We start from the raw sequence: 19,596 nt of genomic DNA on the forward strand, positions 1-19,596 counted from the left end.
CAAGTTTTTGTCATATTACTTTGTGGAGTTGGCACTTTTGGTAGCCCGTCTTCAATATTCTCATTAAAAAAAAAAAAAAAAAAAAAAACACATAAACATAAAAAATATATATATTCTAAACGCCACAAAGTACGGATAACCTTCTAGTTTTACTAAAAGACATCTTTAAGGGACTCACATCTTATTTTAATAAAAATACATCTTTAAGACCGATGAGAGTCGTCGTGGTATATGCAACATTGTATGTCATGGTGGCTATGACAAACACCGGTCCACAGTGGCGGACCTTAGTGGGGCATTTGGGGTCCCGGGCCACTGCTCAATTTCCGGCACGCAGTGTAATTTTTTATTTTTTATAATATTTTTTCTATTAGGTGCACCCGCTTGAAGTACGAGGAACACCCCTACTAAAACAGTCTACGTTCGCCACTGCCGGTCCTTATGTACGGGTAGTGTTGCTCTCTCTCTCTCTCTCTCTCTCTCTCTCTCCACGGTAATTATAAGTTGGATACCATTTTGAATGAGGCGGACTCTAATACCATCCTAATCAAAACTAATTATTCTTGATAAAAAGTAATCATAAAAATATTAATTAAATAATACCTAATATAAATTTTTAAATTTAACATTTATTTAAAAAAAATTACTTTAATTTTAAGTTAAAAGTATTAATTAATACATGTTTCCCTTTATATTATTTAATAATTATAAATAGATATACTTTGTCTTTAACCTATAGATTTTTTTGGATATTTGGTTGCATAATAATATTTTTATTTTTATTTATGTCTCTTGTGTTGGTAAACATAATTATTAACTAGATAGGAAACTCCGTTTCGCGGGGGTTGGATTCGCCACTAAAGTCAAAAAAACCGACAGGATGCTTAGTATATTGTTGGTGATTTGATGACCATTGCTGATATTGGTATCGAAATGTAAGTATGTTGCTATTATGGGTGACAAAGATAGTTAAAAAAAATTGAATTTTAATCAATTGTATAAGAATTAAAAGTCTAATCCTAAGTTACAAAAGCAATAATACAATCGGTGATCCTGAAACGACCAATTTACCTCTATTTCCTCCCTGCCATCATCACCTCCCATCCTAGTTACAAAAAACCCTTCCTATCCTCAAATGACTAATTTACCCCTATATCCTTTCCTGCCATCATCACTTCCCCTCCTAGTTATTGAAATGACCAAGTTCTCTCCCTACAACTCCATGTTAAAGTAAGACAACCATCTGCCCATAGTACCTGTCAAAAATCTTATACACCTTATCAAAGAAAAAAAAAACTAAAGTACGTTGCCAATATCAATAAACCAAAATACGTTAATTTCATCCGCCTTTGTACAATGGTTTTCGCTTCTCAGAAAATGCATTCAACCCTTCTAACCTATCACCTGTGACCAATATCTCTTCATAGCATTCGTCTTCCAATTCCAAATCAGACCTGGTCTCCATTTCTGAACCATGGCTAATCACTCTTTTAGCCATCCGTATAGCCACAGGACCCTAAAACTGTAGTTGGATTTTATGAAGAATTGAAGTTTATTAATGTAATAAAAATGTGCATGGCCAATATGGTCCTAAAAACTACTTTCTCAACTGAAATTAAAAAATTTTAAGCTATCATTTAACCAATTTTAAATAACCAAATTTAAAACTACAAAGTTTTAGAGTAAAATTACTTAAATACAATTATTAATTCCTTATATAAGAACTCTACAAATAAAAATCAATCTTATTTCTTTTATCTGAATATATTTGCTGAAAAATATTTCAATATCTCTCAAATGTACAACTGATGAGAGATTGACTCATAGTCTCATTGCAAATTGTTGTAATGATGGAGCGTTAAATTCATAGACATAAGGGTAAAATGGTCATCCCCTCAACTTTGGAAAATTTGAAAAAGAAAGACTTTATTCATGTATGTGAAAACATTTATGTTATTGATAAAAAGTAAAATATATTGCTCATTTGGTAGCAATAGTAAAGCATGTTGGTATTCTCCAACAAAAAATTAAAATTAAATATAGTATAAAGTCACATTAACTTACCAGAGGCTCCCTCTTTGGCGCGTGAATGAAACATTCCATGCCCTGGGATAAATAGATGCAGTTAACCTCGAGGGACGCAATATTGCCACATGTGATCCTGGCTGACACCCCACGGAATCATCATCACGGAAACAAAAATGGCGTTTTCGCTCCTCCTCTTCCTTAAGCAAACAGTTTTGCATGATTTTTTTTGGAATGATTAAGATGCTAAAAACCAAAATTATTAATGGAAATTAGTGCACTTACGGGATCCTGGAATATACAACGATTGTAAACCCTTCATAACTAACTATGTTTGTTCTTTTTGAAGTTCAAATATCTTTCTTCCTTCTTCATAGCTACTACCAAATGTTGTACATCCACTGCACATGATCTTTCTTTTGTTAATACTTCCCATTTGTTGATCATATTACTGCAACTAATGTAAAAGGCCGGTACCATATGCTACAAAAAGGAGCATTAATGGAATCAGTGGTTTATTAATTTTAGTTACATATTGACACTTTTGCTCTGGTAATCCATAAAGAAGATGAACCTTAAGCTTTTCCACATGGAATGCATGATTCATAATCTTTCTATGTTTTGCCCATTGATCAGCTTCAACATCTGCTAGCCCACTTAGTAGCAACTCTGTCAACGAATTTCCTACATCTAGTTTTTGAAATTGAGAATAATTTGCCAAAATCAGTCGTATTAGTGCAGGTTCTGTTACGTGCACAAAAGGTCATGGGCCCATCCATGTATATAAATTCTTTCCTTTACCTTTACCTGAATACAAATATCCAAAGGACTTAATATACATTGTTTGAAAGATCAGATTACGCATTCTTGAACAAAACTAATATAGATCGTAGCCTTTATATTCGGGATCTTACTGTTTGAGTTTCAGGTCAAACGAACAGCCTTTTTAACTATGCCTATATGATGCTTTTCACTTTGCATATAATATGTGTATTCTAAACTCATATGGAAAATTTAAATGCAAAGGTACCACATAAAATCTATAGTTATGCTGATTGTACTTTGGTCTTTGAGATAACATCATGTATGTGACACATAGATATGATCAGCATATAAAATTTGGAAAGACATGCTAATGGATTTCATTGGTCAAGATTTACTATTCTGCAAACTAATTATAAAATCTGAACATTTTTAAAACTTCTATAAACATGAATGGAATTTTTGACAAAAAAAAAATAATTTTTTGTTAAAAACGTTTGTAAAAAATTTTCTTTGAAAAACTCAACAAAATAAGATCTACTATCACTGCTCGTGTGTATACATTACATACCATACGTCTTAGCAGAGTTATAAAGATATGGCATGACACGTGGGACGATGTCGTTGGTGAGATTTATGGGATTCAATTTGGCATCATCAGTCATCTGCACAACCAAAGGCCATTCAGTTCAACCCAAAACCTAACTTAGTTCAAAATTGAGAAGAAAATCTAAAATGGATAAATTTGCTTAATGTATAAGAAACAATAGCACAACAATGTATATAGAGGCAAAACTCAGGAAGTAGATATAAAATTTATTAGATATTTGAATCACCTTCATGGAACATATGCAACTTCACGTATTATTGATTTAGCGCCTGTTAGAGAGCTCGCCTATGAACAAACAAACTTGGGGAAATAATCTAATCTAATATACCTAATTAAAATTGGTAAGAAACTCACGTAATCAGTAGGAGTCGTTGTTTACTTTCCTTTCATCCTCATCGGGTCTGTATCCAGCATCGTACTACACAGTAAAGAGGGCAGGTCAATAACCAATTAAGTGATTAACCCAAAAATTGAAATCGACAAAGCATGGAATCATAAAATTTGAGTGCTCAACTCTACCTGAATCCCGAAACGTTCAATTTGTGAAGTTTGGATTGATAAGGGAGACGTCTGGAACCTAAAATCGATCTATGAACGCAAAAGAAACATAAACTGATTTCAGACCCATCGATTAGAAATTTAGGACCAAATTAATTCAGAAAGTGAAAGAGTAATCACATGGAGAAATTTATTAGCCCTAATAGTAAAATGGAACGAAACATGGATTATTAGACTGTAAGATTTGAAGCAGAAGTTCGGAAGTAGGGATTTTGGACTTTAATCAATCCAAAATTAAACCTGATGTGATGATGGTCGTGGGTTGCGAAGCGACACTGGTGGATTTTGAAGCAATACATATATGTGTGTCTGAGTGTTTCAGTTGTCGTCTAAGTCAAGGAGCCACCCAACTCTCCGCCTTGCTCACCTACCTGTCGCACAAGAAACACACGTAAGCGATGGCGGAGTGATACATCGCATCGTCAAACGACTCCGTTTGTCGGTCTTCCTCTGCACCTAAGTCGATGTCGGTACAGAAAAGCGAAGCAATTGGAGGTAGGGATGGGTTCGTCTGATGTTGAAGATCGATGAATCGGTTGGGGTAAAATCGAAGAGGCAAAAATCAGACCTCACACCGGCGATTAAGAAGGGATAAAATGAAGAAGCAGAAGGTAGAGGATGCTGGAGCTAATGGCGGTGACACCACCGAACCCGACAACCACGCCAATCATGAACCTGCACCATCAATTTAGAGTAGAAACATCAACATGCATCTAGGGCTCATGAAAAGATAGTGGAAAATTCTCACCTGCAATTAGAAGAGGAAACGGAGAAGGAAGAAAAGGAACGTAACGATAGATCGAAACAGAGCAAGAAAAGCAAATTCGTCGAAATAAAGATTAAAAAAAATGCCAGCAATCGAAAAGTGATTGGGTGGAAAAGCGGTGAAGAGAACAGGCGAAAAACACAGTAGCATCAAAAATCGTTCAAATGGCATAAACTGAACAAATGGCAAAAGAAACCATGCCCCCATAAAAGAAGGACTTTTTCTGCCAAAAAGACAGTTATTTTACTGTAGTTAACACGAGAGAATTTTATATATATATATATATATATATATATATATATATATATATATATATATATATATATATATATATATATATATATTAACGTTTTATTATGTCTTTTAATATATAAAAATAGTAATTATTAGTTTTTTAAATAACTAATATTTCCACTTTACAAACTCTTCCATAGACAAACATACACCGTTAAAGCTATTTTATTTGGTAAACATAAATAGTTTTTAAGATTTCTTAATGATCAAATAAACATGTTATTTAATTATTAACTAACTAGGTGTAAGATTCATGTTTACATGAGTTTATTTAAAAGAAAAACTAAATATGAAAAACTAAATATTTAAGAAGTTTAAATTTATAAGAAAATTAATAAAAATATTGAATTATTAAAATTAAAGTATTTTTCTGTTTTAAATTTGAATAAATAATTTAGATAAATTAACAAATGAAATTAATGAAGCTTTAATTTATGAATTTTGAAATTAGAAGGAAAGTTCATCAATGAAATTGATATGAATTTATTATTACATTTATTGGAATTATTACATTTAAATATTATATGAAATTTAATAAAATTGAAAAAAAAAATCATAAAATGACATGTGGAATAAAAACTAATTCAAAATAACCACAAAATGAATAAATGACATGTGGCAAAATGAATGAAAATATAACATGTATCAAAAAAATCTTTATTTATCATGGTAGATATTCATGATATATGCGTCCTTCAATTACCTATCACCTATATCGTATATACGTCCTTCGATTACTTAGTATAAAACATTAATTTTAGTAATTTTCTATAAATATGACAATATGATAATTTTCGGTATGTTTCTATAGTTGATTACATTAAATAAAATATAAAACAGTTTTCTTTATTAGAAAAGAATATTGTTTTGTTAACAGTAAATAAACCAAAAACAATAAATATAAATAAATAAATGAATGAAAGAGGGTCGATTATGTGGAAGAAAGATAGGAGTGCAAAATATACAAGTGGAAAGTGGCAGTTAAAATAAATAAATAAACAAAAACAATAATAAATAATAGTACGGTTTATAAACATAAAATAGATAATGATTTAAGTACAGAAGATCATCATCTAGTTTCTATAGAAACATCATCTATGCGGAAACGAAAGATTATTATTAGATGAAACAAAATTTAGTACCAAACATGTATTTTAAACAAGATAAAGGGGTCTAATGTGTAATTTTTCAATCTTTTGATAGTTTTGGTATCCGGTCCCATAATATAATACGGTTATAATTAGATAAAATTCAAGTATGGTCATGTCTGGGCAAAAAGAGTTTGGACTAACACCGATGGTCTAAAAGTTTCATTTTTTCGTGAGTTTGGTCCATTTTAGTTTGAACTTTTTTTTAAAGACGATTTTGCTCTTATTATTTAATTTTCCGTTTTTGTTTTTATTACGAGCATTTATAAAAACTAAAAATTAAACAAAAATACTCTCTCTCTCTCTCTCTCTCTCTCTCTCATGAGATAAACATGCCCCAAACACCCTCTGAAATTGGTGTGCTTATCTGTTCCTTCCTTCCTATTCTTCTTCTTCGGTTTGCCGACAGCCAAGAGGACAACAGCCCTCTCTCGTTTTCCTTCATTCTCCTCGATTTCCTAGTAAGCCAAACACCCCACCTGATGTTGTATTGCTTTCGTTCCTCCCTCTCTTGCGTGCTTTACTACCGGATCATAAAAGAAACAACCAAGAGGCTACCGGAGCAGCCCCTCACTGCCTTAACTGACGTCGACAATAATTTGTTGCCTTCGTCTTCCTTTTCCGCGATCAGTCAAGAATTCGAAACCTTTCCCTCAGTTTACTGTCGGTGACGAAGTCAAGAAGGGTAACGAAGATCGTCGGTCTCGACAGCTGGTTCCTCTCTTGACGGTTCTGCCACCACCAAACCACACTCCACCACCAATGTTTCTGTCATTCTCCTTCTTCGAATCGGTCAAGCACTGGAGGTGCTTCCCAATGCTTGACCGATTTTTGATTCTGTTGTTCCTTCCCGCTCAGACGAGAACCAACGTCCTAACCCTTCTTTTATTTATTTTTTTGACCAAAACCAACCCTCTGATGTGTTAATATGACAAAACCATATCCACAATCTATTTTTAGAGAGGGAGAGTGTGATCGAATCAAGAGGCGTTTTTCCCTCTTTCTCCTTCTGGTTCTCAAGTTGCAGGTGGATATGTGATGGAGAAATGAAGACTAGGGGTGTAACACTGAAAATTTTAAAATTTATTTTTCACAATTTATAAAAGCATTTCTCTCTTAATTTCATAAAACATCAAATTTCAAATTCCAATATGTATCATACAAATCCCAAGATCACATAATTATATCGAATTCCTCTACGTGTGTACAGATCAAGCCGGCGCCTTCCCACGGTCATCGCTAGTACCTGAAACAACAACACTAACACTGTAAGCACAAAGCTTAGTGAGTTCCCCAAAATACCACACATAAAACACATATTAGCCACTCGAGGCCATAACTCTATGGGTCCGTGCACCCAACTCTGTGAACCCTCAGGTTCTAACTCTGGGAACCTTCCGGTTCCAACTCTATAAGCATGCACAACATAAATCACATAGACATCATGCAGTACAGCACATAGCATACACATAACATACACATACTCTATCACATGACTCTGATTACCTACTCAAGGTAAAGTATAGTGAGAAGACTCACCTCGCGTGTCTCGGTATCTCACGATCCCTGGAAATCCCTCGTACTCGATCCTCCGAGCTCTAATCCTCCTATAACATCACAAGACTCTAATTAACACTTTTATCTCTAAGGTTGACTATCCCTAAGAAGTCAACATAGGTCAACGGTCAACTTTGACCGGACTCGGCGAGTGCACGCGGCAACTCGGCGAGTCTAGACGTTCTCACCAACTCTCTAGGATTCCCTTTCTACACGTCGAGTACTCCCCCTGACTCGACGAGTTCCACCTGGAAGAATCGCGGGACCACCCCGACTCAACTCGCCGAGTCTCAAGAACGACTCGGCGAGTCCCAGCTCGACTCAGACCACATGACAATCCTCTCTAACTCGCCCTGACTCACTGGGTCAACTCCTGACTCGTCTGGACCACTCTCTGGCCGGTCCAAGGCAATCTTCAAGCTACTCGCCGAGTCTGCTCATCGGACTCGGCGAGTCCATTCCATGCAATCACTCAAACTTGCTTCTAAGGTCAGATCTACTCCAACAATTCATAGATCTGGCCCTCCTAGACTGATTCATCACGTAAAGTCCTAGTCTTGATGCATTAACAACCTCTATATGACTAATTATGAAGAATCTTCAACAAATCTCACTACACAAGGTCATGACCTCCATTGTTCTCTATAAAGCTTGAAGAATGAGACTCTCTGGACCTCTATGGATCCAGATCCGAAGTCTCATCACTAGCATGGGACTATTTGGCCATCAAATCAACTCAACAAGGCCACAAGAAACCCTAAAATCGGTTATATTTCACAAAACAGGAGATGAGTCGAAATTATACCTTTAGATTGAAGGGTCAAGCTTCCAATCCACCAAATAGCAGTCCCCTTTGCCTCCTCTTGGCTAGAGCCTCCTTCTTCTTTGCTAAACAACACACAAATGTCAAGAAATGCCTCCTTTCACTCTCAAATCGCTAAAGCACTTTTAGGGTTTCTCTCTATGGACTGATGGATGCAAATGACGGCCATAAGGCCATTTAAATAGGTCCCAAACCCGAGAAATTAGGGTTTCATTAAACAGCGTGGACTCGCCGAGTCCATATCCTGGACTCGCCGAGTCCGAACGAATCCCGCGTCCAGAATCGCGACCCTACTCGGCGAGTCTGAGCTCCAACTCGCCGAGTCCCTTCTCAAAACTCAAAAATATTAAAACAATAAAATACCTGGAGATCCGGGCTGTTACAATTCTCCCCCACTAGGATTAGACTTCGCCCTCGAAGTCTCGCTCTAAAATAGCTCCGGATGCTGAGCCCGCATCTCGCGCTCCGGCTCCCAGGTCATCTCTGATCCCTTCCGGTGTTGCCACTGAACCAACACCAAAGGTACCTCCTTGTTCCTCAGAACCTTGATCTTCCGATCTCTGATGGCTACTGGTCTCTCGGCGTAATTCAGGCTCGCATCTACCTGAATATCCTCTAATGGAACTACTGCCGACTCATCGGCAATACATTTCCTCAATTGCGACACATGAAAAGTGTCGTGGATTTGCCCCAACTCTGCTGGCAATTCCAAACGATAGGCTACCCGGCCTACCCTCGCAATCACGCGAAATGGCCCAATATACCGGGGCCCCAACTTGCCCCTCTTCCTGAATCGAATCACCCCTTTCCAAGGAGAGACCTTCAGGAGAACGAAGTCACCGACCTGAAACTCAAGCTCGGACCGGCGTCTGTCTGCATAACTCTTCTGTCGACTCTGGGCGGTCAACAACCTCTGTCTGACCTGCTGAATCTGCTCTGTCGTCTGAAGCACGATCTCGGTACTGCCCATCACTCTCTGCCCGACCTCTCCCCAGCAAATGGGGGTCCGACACCTCCTACCATACAACAGCTCAAAGGGTGGCATACCAATGCTCGAATGATGGCTGTTGTTGTAGGAAAACTCTGCCAAGGGTAGATACGCATCCCAGCTACCCCCAAAATCCAACACACATGCTCGAAGCATGTCCTCAAGCGTCTGAATCGTCCGCTCACTCTGACCGTCTGTCTGGGGATGATATGCGGTACTAAAATGCAATCTAGTACCCAACTCCTCATGAAATTTCTTCCAGAATCTGGAAGTAAAGCGCACATCACGGTCTGAAACAATCGAGATCGGCACCCCATGCCGAGATACCACTTCTCTCATATATAACTCTGCCAACTTCTCTGCTGAAGAACTCTCACTGATGGCAAGGAAGTGAGCGCTCTTCGTCAACCTATCCACAATCACCCAAATTGCATCAACTCCCCTGGCAGTTCTCGGCAATTTGGTGATGAAATCCATAGTGATCTGTTCCCATTTCCATTCGGGAACCTCCAATGGCTGCAACTTGCCATGCGGTCTCTGGTGCTCGGCCTTAACCCTACGGCAGGTCAAGCACCTCTCAACGAACCACGCGACATCCCTCTTCATACAGGGCCACCAATATTCTCTCCTCAAATCCAAATACATCTTCGTAGCCCCCGGATGGATCGAAAATTTCGACCGATGAGCCTCCTCCATCAAGGAAGTGCGCGTACCACCCACGAACGGTACCCAAATCCGACCCTGAAAAGTCATAAGCCCTCGCCCATCCGTAACGAATTCTGAAACCAAACCAACGACCCGTTCCCTCTTCTGCATCTCCGGCTGCACAGCCTCGGCCTGTGCCCCATGAATGGCATCCATTACCGGAGCTATCATGGTCAATCTCAAACATACATCTCGCAATGGAGTGCTCTCCGCCCTACGGCTCAACGCATCGGCCACCACGTTGGCCTTGCCCGGGTGGTACAGGATCTCACAATCATAATCCTTGACCACATCTAACCACCTCCTCTGACGCATGTTTAGATTGGGCTGATCCATCAAGTACTTCAAGCTCTTATGGTCCGTGTATATCGTACATCGAACCCCATATAAGTAGTGGCGCCAAACCTTGAGGGCGAACACTACTGCCCCCAACTCTAGATCATGCGTGGGATATCTTGTCTCATGAGGCTTCAGCTGCCTCGATGCATATGCTATCACATGACCCCTCTGCATCAACACCGCACCCAACCCCAAAATCGATGCATCACAATATACTACAAAATCCTCCATCCCTTCCGGGAGAGCTAATACCGGGGCTTCGCACAACCTCTGGCGAAGTGTCTCAAAGGAGGTCTGCTGCTCGGGACCCCATGAGAATGCAACACCCTTCCGGGTCAACCTGGTGAGCGGCACTGCGATCTTGGAGAAATCCTTGATAAATCTCCGATAATACCCTGCTAATCCAAGGAAGCTCCTGATCTCAGAGGGTGACTTTGGCACCTCCCAACCCATCACCGCCTCAACCTTGGCCGGATCGAACAGAATCCCTTCCTGGTTAACGAGATGTCCTAGGAACTGGACCTCCCGTAACCAGAAATCACACTTGGAGAACTTTGCATAAAGCTTCTCCGATCTCAGTACCCCAAGGACCTCCCTCAAATGTTCCTCATGCTGCTCCCTAGATCTCGAATACACCAGAATATCATCGATAAATACAATCACCGACCGATCCAACATCGGCCTACATACCCTGTTCATGAGATCCATGAACACCGCCGGGGCATTGGTGAGCCCAAAAGGCATCACCACAAACTCATAATGCCCATAACGCGTCCTGAAAGCTGTCTTCTGGACGTCCCCATCTCGCACCCTCACCTGATGATATCCCGACCTCAAATCGATCTTGGAAAACCAAGATGCTCCCTGCAACTGATCAAATAAATCGTCGATCCTCGGCAACGGGTAACGGTTCTTGACCGTCAGCTTGTTCAACTCCCGGTAATCAATACACATCCGGTGTGAACCATCCTTCTTCTTGACAAACAGAATAGGTGCTCCCCACGGCGAGCTGCTCGGCCGAATAAATCCCTTCCCCAGCAACTCCTGAAGCTGCGAGGATAACTCTTGCATCTCTGGAGGTGCAAGACGATAAGGCACCTTAGCTATAGGCGCAGCCCCCGGAACCAAATCAATACCAAACTCTACTTGCCTCACAGGAGGTACTCCCGGCAGCTCCTCGGGAAAGACATCTGGAAACTCACATACCACCGGTACCTCCCCAACTGAACTCGGTCTCTCGGAAGTCGCTCGCGTATCCATCACATACGCCACAAAACCCTTACAGCCCTGCTGTAGACACTGCCTCGCCCTGGCGGCCGAACAAAAGGCTGATCCCGAACGTGTACCCTCACCGTACACCGAAAGAACTCCCCCACTAGGGTCTCGTATAGTCACCAGCTGACGCTCACAGTCGATAATCGTGCCGAATCGGCTCAACCAGTCCATGCCCACAATGACACAAACATCACCCATCGCAATAGGAATCAGATCAATCGGAAACTCAATCCCGAAGATCTCTAACACACATCCTCGGAAAACCTCTGCGGCACAAATCACTCTATCATCAGCTATGGAGACTCTCAGAGGCCGACTTAGTGCCTCACGACTAGCACTGATATGCTGGCTAAAGGCCAAAGATACAAAAGACCGACTCGCACCCGAGTCAAATAACACTAAAGCAGGTACGGAATTCACAAGAAAAGTACCTACACATAACATAATATAAGCATAACATCATATGTCAAAATAAATACACGAAAGGAAACGTACCAGCCACAACATCGGGCGCAGCGCGGACCTCCTCCGCAGTCAGCTGGAAGGCTCTCCCTCGAGCTCTCGGCGTCTCGGCCTTCACAGGCCGACTCTCTGTAACTCTGATGGCGGCAGGAGCAGACCCCTGAGATGCTCCGCGCAACTGCGGACACTCGGCCTTCCGGTGTCCGGTCTGGTTGCAGTGAAAGCACACTGCAAACCCCTTGGGGCAGTCCTTGGCCATGTGCCCCTCCTTACCACATTTGTAGCAAGACCCTGCTCGGCAGACTCCGTCATGACCCTTGCCGCACTTTCCGCAAGTGCGGCCCTTCTGGCTCCCTGGTCTGGGATCAGCAGGCTTGGCCCGCTTGGCGGCCGGCTGCGACGACGCCGGTCGCCGATCCCTCCCCTGAGACTCTGCCTCCTCCCTGGCCTGGGTCTCAAGCTCAATCTCCCTCTTCCGGGCATTTGCCTGAAGCTCGGCAAATGTCCGGTACGAGGAGTTCGCAGCGAACTCCCGAATATCCCTCCTCAAGATGCTCAAGTAGCGGCTCATACGTGCCTGCTCAGTGGACACGTGCTCAGGGCAGAACATCGCCCTCTTGTGGAACATCCTCGTGATCGCTGTAACAGACTCAGTACCCTGCTTGAGGGTCAGAAACTCCTGTGCTAAACGCTCCCTCTCCACCTGGGGAACGTACTCATCCCGAAACATAGTGGTGAACCTCTCCCAGGTCACCGCAGAAAGCTCAGCAGGCGAATAATGCGCTGTCACAAACTTCCACCAGTCCTTCGCTCCCAAGCGAAGCTGGTTCAGCGCGAACCGTACCTTCAAATGCTCAGGAGACGAGCAAGTGAAGAAACACCCCTCAATATCAGATATCCACCTCATAGCTGCCACCGGATCCTGAGTACCATCAAACTCTGGTGGTTTTGTGTTGCTGAACTCACGGAACAGCAACGCATCCCCACCCTGCGGCCTCGCAGCAGCAATCGCTGCGGTAGCCGCTGCAGCAGCAGCCTCAGAAAGAGCGGCATAACGCTCATCAAACGTCTCAATCAAGGTGGTCTTTATAGACCCAAACATCTCCGGTATCTCTGCCCTGATGGCCGCAGCCACCTCCTCCTGAATGATCCGGCGGATCTCCTCCTCACTGGTACCACTGCTCTCGGGCATCAAACGTGTCCTCACCATGATCTACCTCTGAAATACAACATACGATAAATTAGAATCCACACGAGTACGCTCACACTCGACAACTCTTTTCTCCTTGATTCTTGGCATTCCAAAGATTCTGACTTAGGCTGCACACTGCTCCGATGCTTCCAGTAGTACGGGCCCAATACTACTGTCCGCACCGCACCAGAATACACTCCAAGTCCTTCTCTTTGGATCCCAGGTCTCAAGTACTTTATCATGCATAGACTACTCTCTAATAGATTTCTCATAAGTCCCGTGCTGCTACCTACTCACTCTCAAGCATCTCATAGCAGCTCACCTCTCTCTAGGCTAAAGCATCACACATCAGGCCACTCTAGTCCTAATAGCAATACCTAGCCTACTCTAGCATGCGGATACATCATATCAATATCAATATCACATAATATATAAAGGTATTTTGGGAAATCACCGTTCGGGCGCTGACCGATCGTACACACATCTCTTGCTCTGCGTTTTTCGAAAATCTTTTACTCTTTTTGAAAATACATCTCAAATCCTCAGTTTGAGTTCAAATACGCCCGAAGGTGTACTCGAATCCCTCAAACCAAGGCTCTGATACCAACTTGTAACACTGAAAATTTTAAAATTTATTTTTCACAATTTATAAAAGCATTTCTCTCTTAATTTCATAAAACATCAAATTTCAAATTCCAATATGTATCATACAAATCCCAAGATCACATAATTATATCGAATTCCTCTACGTGTGTACAGATCAAGCCGGCGCCTTCCCACGGTCATCGCTAGTACCTGAAACAACAACACTAACACTGTAAGCACAAAGCTTAGTGAGTTCCCCAAAATACCACACATAAAACACATATTAGCCACTCGAGGCCATAACTCTATGGGTCCGTGCACCCAACTCTGTGAACCCTCAGGTTCTAACTCTGGGAACCTTCCGGTTCCAACTCTATAAGCATGCACAACATAAATCACATAGACATCATGCAGTACAGCACATAGCATACACATAACATACACATACTCTATCACATGACTCTGATTACCTACTCAAGGTAAAGTATAGTGAGAAGACTCACCTCGCGTGTCTCGGTATCTCACGATCCCTGGAAATCCCTCGTACTCGATCCTCCGAGCTCTAATCCTCCTATAACATCACAAGACTCTAATTAACACTTTTATCTCTAAGGTTGACTATCCCTAAGAAGTCAACACAGGTCAACGGTCAACTTTGACCGGACTCGGCGAGTGCACGCGGCAACTCGGCGAGTCTAGACGTTCTCACCAACTCTCTAGGATTCCCTTTCTACACGTCGAGTACTCCCCCTGACTCGACGAGTTCCACCTGGAAGAATCGCGGGACCACCCCGACTCAACTCGCCGAGTCTCAAGAACGACTCGGTGAGTCCCAGCTCGACTCAGACCACATGACAATCCTCTCTAACTCGCCCTGACTCACTGGGTCAACTCCTGACTCGTCTGGACCACTCTCTGGCCGGTCCAAGGCAATCTTCAAGCTACTCGCCGAGTCTGCTCATCGGACTCGGCGAGTCCATTCCATGCAATCACTCAAACTTGCTTCTAAGGTCAGATCTACTCCAACAATTCATAGATCTGGCCCTCCTAGACTGATTCATCACGTAAAGTCCTAGTCTTGATGCATTAACAACCTCTATATGACTAATTATGAAGAATCTTCAACAAATCTCACTACACAAGGTCATGACCTCCATTGTTCTCTATAAAGCTTGAAGAATGAGACTCTCTGGACCTCTATGGATCCAGATCCGAAGTCTCTGTTGGATAAGGTGTCTAAGTCCATAACTTATTTGGTATATACTTGACCCGACCGGCATGGTCCATTTGGGTTGCATCTCATCCAAACTATTATGGATAATTTTATGAGAGTTATACACATATGTTTATTAATATATTATGAGTTATAATATATTAATATGAAGTTACGTTATTTAATTAGTTTTAGTCTTAAATTAATTATGGATTAATTTAGAGATTAAAAGGAATACTAATTAAATTATGGGCTATTTGTTTTATATAGTGTGGGCTAATACTCATTTGTTAATGGGCTAGGCTTATGTGGAAGTCCATGGATGATCCATGGAGCTTTTAACCCATGGATCCTTTGAATAGGAAAAGACATGGGTTATTAGGGTTTCACCCTAACCATGCATACTATATAAGCATGCTTATGGAGCATGAAAAAGAGCCTAAGATAGCCTAAGAGAAAGCTAGTGTTCTAGTGTGTGTGTGCATGTGTGTGGCCGAAAATACAAGAGTGTGTATACTCTCTCAAAGTTTTCCAAGAGTTTGTGGTGTTTGTGATTCCATTTGAGGCATTCACACTATTGGTGCTTGGCCCTCAAACTCCTAAGAACCCAACACAACAAAAGGTATGTAATCTCTTCTAACTCTTTTATGTTGAAATGTTCCCCATGCCATGTTAGATAGGTTATAAACCTTGGAAAATTATTATTTTGCATGTATTTAGACAAACATAGATCCAAGGTTTATTAGGGTTGCATGCACACTTAGGAAGTGTTAGATTTCTCAAAACCCAACAGTCTCATCACTAGCATGGGACTATTTGGCCATCAAATCAACTCAACAAGGCCACAAGAAACCCTAAAATCGGTTATATTTCACAAAACAGGAGATGAGTCGAAATTATACCTTTAGATTGAAGGGTCAAGCTTCCAATCCACCAAATAGCAGTCCCCTTTGCCTCCTCTTGGCTAGAGCCTCCTTCTTCTTTGCTAAACAACACACAAATGTCAAGAAATGCCTCCTTTCACTCTCAAATCGCTAAAGCACTTTTAGGGTTTCTCTCTATGGACTGATGGATGCAAATGACGGCCATAAGGCCATTTAAATAGGTCCCAAACCCGAGAAATTAGGGTTTCATTAAACAGCGTGGACTCGCCGAGTCCATATCCTGGACTCGCCGAGTCCGAACGAATCCCGCGTCCAGAATCGCGACCCTACTCGGCGAGTCTGAGCTCCAACTCGCCGAGTCCCTTCTCAAAACTCAAAAATATTAAAACAATAAAATACCTGGAGATCCGGGCTGTTACAAGGGGTGGAATGGTGGTTGATTTAGAGGTTAAGTCGGTGCGGGAGGAGGAATGTCGAGGGGGAGACGCCTGGGAGGGTGAAGGGATTGGTGGTTGGTGGTGTTACACGACCGGAAAGAGGCAGGGAGGGCTGCGAAGGTGGTGGTTCAACGGCTCCGGAGAAGGCAGTGAGAATGGGAAGACGGAGATCTGTAGAGTCGTTTGGGAGTTAGGGTTTTCAAAATGTAAACCACCTCAGATCGAAAAAGATAGAGACGAAGAGGAAATAATCACGGGAAGTTCAGATTTGTGTCGGCATCGACGGTGGTTTCTCTGGCGGCGGTTAGACAAAAACAATGGTTGCTGGCAGGTGGTGGTAGTGGCGGTGTTTTTTTCAGTGAAAAAATCAGGTGGTCGCCGATGGTTTCAAATGTAGGTGGGCAGACGGTGGTAGTGGTGGCGTACGGTGGTGTCGGTGGCGGCTGATGGTGGTTTTGGTGGCAGCAGGCATGTTGTTTTGAATATGATTGTATGTGTTCCTGAAGAGAGATATTTTGTTTTTGTTTTATTTTTAATTGTTTTTTAATTATCGTAATAACAGAAAATAATAAATAAAATAATAAGGGGCAAATCCATCGTTTTAAAAAGTTTAAATTTTTGGACCAAACACGCAACAAAATCAAATTTTTGGACCACGCTGCGATTTGGACTAAACTTGTTAGTTTTGACATTTCAAACTTGTTAGTTTTGTCAAATGGACCATTCTTGCACTTTTGTCCTATAGATATACACAAGTACACAGTGTAAATACACCGACTATATTTTCATGTGAGAGGATAAGGGGAAATGACTTGTAAGGGTAAGGAACTTTCGATTTTGTTCACATTTAGTCACTAAATTTTTTTCCGTTATCTATTTGTCATTGAACTATTGAAACTGTTCACATTTTACCCTTATGACCGGTTGTTACCGGTCATAAGGGTAAAATGTGAATAGTATCAATAGTTCAGTGGCAAATAGATAATGAAAAAACTTTAGTGACTAAATATGAACAAAATCGAAAGTCTGTTTCCCTCTAAAAAAGTTTAATGACTAAATGTGAACAAACTTTCTGTTTTATTATGTTTTAACAAATTATTTATTTTTGTTAAATTCTAGCAACATTTGTTGATGAAGAAATCTATGAAAAACCGAAACCGAAATAAAAAACCAATAGTTTGGTATTTTCCAAAATAAAAAATCAAAATTTCCAATCTGATTTTGGTTTTACAAAAAAAAAATGAATCATTCTCACCGATGTGAATTATGACCATTGGTTTGGAATGCGGAATTAAAGAACACACAAAGAACACAGTGATTTAGGTGTTTAAGAGATACATTCGATTATGAAAGGTGTTTACAAAAAAAGATCTAAATCTAAATCTACATAATTAACACACACTAACACTCTCAATATTACATCCCTCAAGCAAAGAACAGTTTGAAACTGCAAAAAACCACGTGGTTGGTTGAAGGAGAATCGCCATAAAACACTATTGAAAGGAGGCTCAGAAGCTGATGGAACGGTTTTGGAAGGAGACAACCGTCGGCCGTGTACGTGGGGAGCCGAAGGAGGAGTCGTGGGGAGGAATGGTGAGGAAGTAACTTCGGATTAACCGTAAAGTTGAGTTATTACGGTTGTGATTGAAATGGGGGAGTTTGAACGACTGTAATGAAGGAGACGGTTTTTAGACTCACAAGGACAAACGTGATGACATCCAGTAAAATTAGTATTCGCAAGGACAAGAAACCGTGAAATATTCAGAATTCGATAATCCATTTTAGCAAAGAAAGGGAATGAACGAATACTGATAATCGATTTGATATTGGGCCAAAGAAATATAAAACAGTAACAAATTGTGATTTTAGATTGAAGATTGGGCTCATACATATGAATATTGATCATGAACATTAACAGATTATGTGTTTGGATTGCAGTTAATGAACAGTAACAATAAAATGGATTTGGTCTATTTGATGAACAATATACGATTACGAATTTTGGGCTAAAAACTGTTTTGAATTTGGCTGAAATTTTATGCATCATTGAAAGAAAATATGATTGGATCATAAAAATTAGGTTTGCAACAAATTTGATCCAATGAGTCAAAATGATCAAAAATCAATAATGAAAATACGATTTTAAAAGATTCCGAGAGATAAGAGAAACTCACCATAAATCGATCATGTTGTGTTGAACGTTGTCAAATCGAAAACAATTTCTTCAAAAATCACTTCGATCTTCAAAGACCAACTTCGATACAATTATAATCATTTCATTTGACATGTGGAATTGTACAGAACACAATTTACTCGAGTATTTGGGTGCTAAAAGATACTAGTTGAGTTACAAAAATGAACTTATCAAGCTCTACATAAATATCTCAACTACTACATCTTTAAGAACACTCTACAAATGATCTCACTCTCTCTCTCTCTCTCTCTCTCTCATACAAGTAATAAGGCTTCAAACCCACATGTGCAAGTAGGTCTTCTCAAATCTTCACAAAGTCATCCCTATGAAGAACTTTGTACCTAAAAGTCTCATGTGAACATATATATATATATATATATATATATATATATATATATATATATATATATATATATATATATATATATAACAAATTACTAAAACCGTCCCTGTGGTTTGGTTAAAATTACGTGTTTAGTCCCTAATATTTTTTTGCATTCGGACCATTCCTACGGTTTATTTTTGTTTCGTTTTTGGTCCCTAACATATATAAAAAGACCATTTTACCCTTGTCATGTAATTTTTTTTTCATATTTTTATAATTAAAATAAATATTTAATTATAATTAAAAATCATTGGGTCCCACCACCAATCCTAAACCCTCCTCTTCCTTTTCCTTATACTAGGTCTCAACACCTTCCTCAAGTAGATCGTTGACGAGCACCACCACCTTCCCTACAAAAAGAACTAGTAATCACCACCATCCACCGGAAACCTGA

General features: G+C 40.5%; 1 long non-coding RNA gene across 15 annotated transcripts; it reads right to left on the bottom strand.

Annotated features, from left to right (window-relative positions):
- Positions 1–926: 926 nt before the first annotated feature.
- Positions 927–4,892, bottom strand: LOC128129504 (uncharacterized). 15 transcript variants are annotated; one of them, XR_008227387.1, is made up of 11 exons: positions 4,704–4,892; positions 4,412–4,630; positions 4,196–4,326; positions 3,917–3,985; positions 3,752–3,815; positions 3,624–3,666; positions 3,359–3,452; positions 2,600–2,832; positions 2,311–2,508; positions 2,065–2,225; positions 927–1,522 (listed from the first exon to the last, which is right to left on the bottom strand). It is a non-coding gene; the product is annotated as an uncharacterized LOC128129504 (long non-coding RNA). The 15 variants fall into 15 exon arrangements; XR_008227401.1 differs by lacking the exon at positions 3,624–3,666 and having other exon boundaries at positions 2,600–2,715; positions 4,196–4,630; XR_008227397.1 differs by lacking the exon at positions 3,624–3,666 and having other exon boundaries at positions 4,196–4,630.
- Between the last annotated feature and the right edge of the window lie 14,704 nt (positions 4,893–19,596).

This window comes from Lactuca sativa, unplaced genomic scaffold, assembly GCF_002870075.4.
Source record: "Lactuca sativa cultivar Salinas unplaced genomic scaffold, Lsat_Salinas_v11 Lsat_1_v11_unplaced_07, whole genome shotgun sequence".
Taxonomy (NCBI): domain Eukaryota; kingdom Viridiplantae; phylum Streptophyta; class Magnoliopsida; order Asterales; family Asteraceae; genus Lactuca; species Lactuca sativa.